This window comes from Halichoerus grypus, chromosome 7, assembly GCF_964656455.1.
Source record: "Halichoerus grypus chromosome 7, mHalGry1.hap1.1, whole genome shotgun sequence".
Classification (NCBI taxonomy): domain Eukaryota; kingdom Metazoa; phylum Chordata; class Mammalia; order Carnivora; family Phocidae; genus Halichoerus; species Halichoerus grypus.
Genome location: NC_135718.1, coordinates 98,957,896 through 98,964,232, shown reverse-complemented (window position 1 = coordinate 98,964,232; position 6,337 = coordinate 98,957,896). Strand labels below are relative to the sequence as shown.

General features: G+C 38.7%; 1 long non-coding RNA gene across 2 annotated transcripts in view; it reads right to left on the bottom strand.

The window, feature by feature from the left end:
• Positions 1-1,325: 1,325 nt before the first annotated feature.
• The window catches only part of LOC144382487 (uncharacterized), a 29,584-nt gene continuing 24,572 nt past the window's right edge, over positions 1,326-6,337 (bottom strand). The window contains exons 2-4 of one of the 2 annotated variants that reach the window (XR_013449483.1): positions 5,204-5,299; positions 2,258-2,329; positions 1,326-1,719 (exon numbers count right to left, since the gene is read on the bottom strand). This is a non-coding gene — a long non-coding RNA (uncharacterized LOC144382487). The remainder of the gene's footprint in view (positions 1,720-2,257; positions 2,330-5,203; positions 5,300-6,337) is intronic. The other variant, XR_013449482.1, reaches the window with a different exon arrangement.

Below are 6,337 nucleotides of genomic sequence, written 5' to 3'. Positions count from 1 at the left end.
GAAGATGTCTATTTACAAACCAAGGACAGAGGCCTGGAACAAAGCCTTCTCTCACAGCCCTCAGAAGGAAACAATCCCGCCAACACCTTGATCTCAGACTTGTAGCCTCCAGAACTATGGGACATTAAATTTCTGTTGTTTAAGCCACCCATTTTGTGGTACTTTGTTGTAGAATCCCTAGAACACTAATACAGCATGTGAGTGCAAGGCAATCAGGCTCCAGGAGAGCAGCTGGATGGAGCTGATGTGCTCTGCTTAGAAAACATTAAAGGCAGGGAATGGGAGTCTCCAGGGAGGCCCCACAGAGCTCTGCATGTGTGGGACTCTCCCCCTGGATCACTGAAGGAAAAGGCTTCTTGTCTGAGCTGCCAGCATCTGGCTCTGCTTCCACCTGGGAGCAACTTAGTCTCCTTGTTGCCATGCCAACCAGAGAGGTCAGAAATTTCAGGTGCTCTCTCTCTTCTGCCAAAAGGCCACCATTTAAACTCTTTATCCATCAGGTAGGCTTGCTGTCTTAAAATTTTCATTCTAAAATGGACAAGCCATAACTTTCTCTTTTCCCTGATTTCAAGGATGTAGTCTATTTCTACTGGCAGGAACACTACTATGAATCTTGAAAAATTCACCACAGTGTATTAGGGCAAGTTCACTAAGTAAACTTTGTTCTTTATTGTACACAGAAAGGTGATACTCCCTCAGGCTTTGAGCCAATAAATGCACTTCTTTCATTACCTGACATCACACACACACATCTCTCTTTGATTCTCTCCTGCCTGTTCGACCCTCCCCCATCACCTACCATACCACCACAGGTATTCCTGTGGGAGCTCAGGTGTCAGACTTCAGGCTGCTTATTTTATCACTATGATGATGACAGGGCCATAGTTATTCATGTCTAGCTGCCTGAACAAAGGGAATAAACAACACATACCCTGTCCTTGTGTCCATAAAGCACAGAGACATACAAGTATATAGGGCATCATGAGGGGTCATGATTGAGGCTTTCTGGGGGACCTCAGCAGCCGAGTACCCAGACTTCAAGGAGATGGAGTAATATTTATGATCTGATGAGATTCATGTACACAGTAACTATGAATATAGGTCATGTTTATAAAGTTCTCAAAGAAGGATGCATTTAAAATATTTATTGACTGGAACAAGAATAGTGGGGGGCATGCAAGCAGAAGAAGTTCTGCAAGAGTGTCACCACAGCAGCCAGCACACCCAAGATGGCAGTGGTGACTTACTCTCTACCTCCTTCCTATCTCCCATGAATGCCAACAGAACTTAGAACCACTATAGCCTAGAAGGAGTGGATAGCAGAAGTATTGAGTGTACCTGTGCCAAAATCATTTGACGTTTATGCTAAATAAAAGATCATTTTTCTTCTTTCTAGTCAGTTTTGGAGAAAGTTATAAAATTACATGAACATTCTCAAGAAGACAGCATTATGTAGACAAAGTTAAAAAAAAAAAAAAATGGGGCACCACAGGGCTGTATTGTGAATCTTGGCTCTACTGTTTTATTAGAGTCTGTGAAATTGGGCAATTTCTTTGATTAGTATTTTGGGGAAGGGAAAATAAGGGAAATAAGGGAAAATAGATTGATAAGTTATAAAAAAAAGTATCCCCCATTCTTCTCTTCCAGAGTCTTTTCTCCCCTCTCTGAGCACATGGGCATGACGATAAATCTAATCATCCAAATGAAATGAACAATTGTCTGTAAAAAAAAAAAAAAAATTACCAGGGCGCCTGGGTGGCTCAGTTGGTTAAGCAACTGCCTTCGGCTCAGGTCATGATCCTGGAGTCCCGGGATCGAGTCCCGCATCGGGCTCCCTGCTCAGCAGGGAGTCTGCTTCTCCCTCTGACCCTCCTCCCTCTCATGCTCTCTGTCTCTCATTCTCTCTCTCTCAAATAAATAAATAAAATCTTTAAAAAAAAAAATTACCAAGTTTTTCTTCAGAAAACAATTTAGGAGTTTTCTAACTTTTTCACTGGCTGGCTTAGATGCAGTGCATTCCTGCTCTCCTTCTGTACTTGATTCTCCTCCATACCTTCTTACCTGCATTTTATTCTTACCTCCTAATATCCTGTGTATGTATATAACTTGTCTGTTCATTTTTGTTATTATATGACTTTACCCAAACTAGATTAAATTTCCATGAGAATAAATTTTTAAAATTTTGTTGTTCTGTTTTGGGGGGAGTGGTGTTTCTGAATCGTCCTTTACAAGGTCTAAAATTCTCAGAATACTTCACCTGCTTCTAAATGCTTCAAGTAGGCCCATATTTCTTCCTTCTTGGTAATTCTCTCTCTCTCATTCTCTCTCTCTAAAAAAACACAAAAGCAACAACAACAAAACAAATTAAAATAAAAACAAATGCATACCACACCCCAAATATCTCAGATGACATTACCTCTGAACCTTGCTAGATAATTGGCTTATTAATTCAATTAAGATAATATTCATATAATTTGTATAGTAATGATATAAAGTAGTAATTATATAATTAATATATAAATAAAGTATACAAATAAAGTATAAAATTAACATAATAGTCTTATTCATTTAATTAATTTTTTGTATATGTTTGATGTACTATTGTGTTGTATTCATTGGTATTATTAAACTTCTTGTACCGACACATTTCCACTTTTAATAACTACTGTCAATGACCCTAAATTAACCTTTGGGAACTTCAAGCCCTAAGGCAGGCAGATATTCTCTTGAGTAGTGGAAGTGAATGAATGCTACATTTGTGAATGGCAGTGATTTCCACACCCAGTGTGATACAAGAGCACTAAGGAGGGACAAATGGAATTCAGTTAATTAAGGCTTGTGACAGGAAAGTCCTCATCTGATGAAGGCAGCCCCGAGGCTGCTAACTTTGCTCTATCAACAGACTAGCAGGGAGCCCTTCCTGAGGGGCTTTAAAAAGCATCTGAAGCCCACCTGGGCTGGTGGTTTACAAGTGAAAATGTGACAGGATGCACAGGAAGTTGGGAGTTGGAGTCAGGGCTCGAAGCTTGAGTTATGATTCTGCCATATATGATCAGTGGGCATTTATGTCTTCATGAGTAGAATGGGACTAATCTCACCTCTTAGGATTTTTTTGTGAGGATTAAACTCTGGTTTAATGTGAAAATGTGAAAATGCCTAGCATCAGAACAAACGTTATGGTAGCTGATCAGAAACATTAGTCATATCTGGATCTCATCTTTTTAATTGCATTACTTTTCAAAGCTGTGAAGGCACAAGATCATGGCACTGCTAATGAACCTGGTGAAACCTTCATCTTCTCCATATTCCTACACAGGAATGACAGTTCTCAATTTACCAGAGTCCACACTCAGAATTGGGCTTCAAAAAGCTCACATGTCCATTGATCATGTAGATAAAGAAAAGGAATTAGCTTGTTTTTGTTGGTAAAGACAAGCATGAAAAGTGAGTTTTTTTAATGTCTAAACAAATATGCAGAAAATTACAGAGAAGAAAATGAAGTTTGTGTATCTCAAGTTGAAGAATAGTAAAACGAGCCTTCACTTGCCACATTGATATTATTGAGAAGGAAATGGGATATGGATTTTTGATGATGGATATGAAAGGAGATTTCTAGGTAAATGGTGACAAACATGCAGAGCCAAAGGGTGAAAGCGTGAGAGGATCTTGATCTGTACTCTTATTCAGTCACTGAGCTCCTGAAAAAACAGCATGTAAAATGAATCGATGACATGAAGGAAGAGCTCTGTGTTTAAAGGAAGAGCTTTAGGGGAGTTACATATAAAGCCAATATTCTTCTTTCACTTAGGTTGTTTGGCAAATATGGATTTTTGATATTAAATGTGCTTTGAAAGCAGGGTAACCCTCTGTATACATAGAGAAGAAATAAGCACATGAAAATCAATAAATGTATTTTGGTGAGGATCTTGGATCCTATTGGCTCAAGATCCTATCCAATGGGATCCAACAGCACATTAAAAGGATTATTCACCATGACCAGGTGGGATTTATTCCTGGGATGCAAGAATGGTTCAACATCCGCAAATCAATCAATGTGATACAATACATTAATAAAAGAAAGAACAAGAACCATATGATGCTCTCAATAGATGCAGAAAAAGCATTTGACAAAGTACAGTATCCTTTCTTGATTAAAACTCTTCAAAGTACAGGGATAGAGGGAACATATCTCAATATCATAAAAGCCATCTATGAAAAGCCCACAGAAAATATCATACTCAATGGGGAAAAACTGAGAGCTTTTCCCTTAAGATCAGGAACACGACAGGGATGCCCACTCTCACCACTATTGTTCAACATAGAACTAGAAGTCCTAGCCTCAGCAATCAGACAACAAAAAGAAATAAAATGCATTCAAACTGACAAAGAAGTCAAACTCTCTCTCTTTGCAGATGACATGATACTTTATGTGGAAAACCCAAAAGACTCCACCCCAAAATTGCTAGAACTCATACAACAATTCAGCAATGTGGCAGGATACAAAATCAATGCACAGAAATCAGTTGCATTTCTATACACTAACAATAAGACAGAAGAAAAAGAAATTAAGGAATAGATCCCATTTACAATTGCAACAAAAACCATAAGATACCTAGGAATAAACCTAACCAAAGAGGTAAAAGTTCTGTACACTAGAAACTACAGAACACTTATGCAAGAAATTGAGGAAGACACAAAGAAATGGAAAAACAGTCCATGCTCATGGATTGGAAGAATAAACATTGTTAAAATGTCTATGCTGCCCAGAGCAATCTACACATTCAATGCAATCCCTATCAAAATACCATCAGCATTTTTCACAGAGTTGGAACAAACAATCCTAAAATTTGTATGGAACCAGGAAAGACCCTGAATAGCCAGGGGAATGTTGAAAAAGAAAACCAAAGCTGGGGGCATCACAATGCCTGACTTCAAGCTATATTACAAAGCTGTGATCATCAAGACAGCATGATACTGGCACAAAAACAGACACATAGATCAATGGAACAGAATAGAGAGCCCAGAAATGGACCCTCAACTCTATGGTCAACTAACCTTCAACAAAGCAGAAAGAATATTCAATGGAAAAAAGAGTCTCTTCAACAAATGGTGCTGGGAATATTGGACATCCACATGCAGAAGAATTAAACTGGACCATTCTCTCACACCATACACAAAGATAAACTCAAAATGGATGAAAGACCTAAATATGAGACAGGAATCCATCAAAATCCTAGAGGAGAAGACAGGCAGCAAACTCTTCAACCTTGGACACAGCAACTTCTTGCAAGACACATCTCTAAAGGTAAGGGAAACAAAAGCAAAAAAATGAACTATTGGGTTCATCAAGATAAAAAGCTTCTGCACAGCAAAGGAAACAACAAAACTAAAGGCAACCTATGGAATGGGAGAAGATATTTGCAAATGACATTATAGATAAAGGGCTGGTATCCAAGATCTATAAAGAACTTCTCAAACTCAACACCCAAAAAAACAAATAATCCAGTCAAGAAATGGGAGAAGACATGAACAGACACTTCTCCAAAAAAGATATACAAATGGCTAACAAACACATGAAAAAAATGCTCCACATCACTTGCCACAGGGAAATACAAGTCAAAACCACAATGAGATACAACCTTACACCAGTTAGAATGGCTAAAATTAACAAGACAGGGAACAACAAATGTTGGTGAGGATATGGAGAAAGGGGAACCCTCTTACACTGTTGGTGGAAATGCAAGCTTGTATAGCCACTCTGGAAAACTGTATGGAGTTTCCTCAAGATGTTAAAAATAGAGCTACAACATAGCAATTGCACTGCTGGGTATTTACTCTAAAGATACTGGTGTAGTGAAAAGAAGGGGCACTTGCACCCCGATGTTCATTTTTTTTTTTAGGATTTTATTTATCTATTTGACAGAGAGAGAGAGAGAGAGACAGTGAGAGAGGGAACACAAGCAGAGGGAGTGGGAGAGAGAGAAGCAGGCTCCAGCTGAGCAAGGAGCCTGATGCAGGGCTCGCTCCCAGAACCCTGGGATCATGACCTGAGCTGAAGGCAGATGTTTAATGACTGAGCCACCCAAGTGCCCCTGTTGCACATGTTCTATGTAAACTTATACTATATCTGATAAGTGACGCTCATACCTTTGGGCATGTCTTCCCTCTGCTGGAACTAAATTCACATGTAGGTATTTACTGACCAGCCGAATACCACAATTAGTACTGCCAAATCTCAATTTTACTTGTTTTTTTTTTATTTGGTTAGACAATTGTGATAGCACATTCAGATAAAAATGTTAAGGAAAAAATCATGTATAATCTTGTCACTCTATTA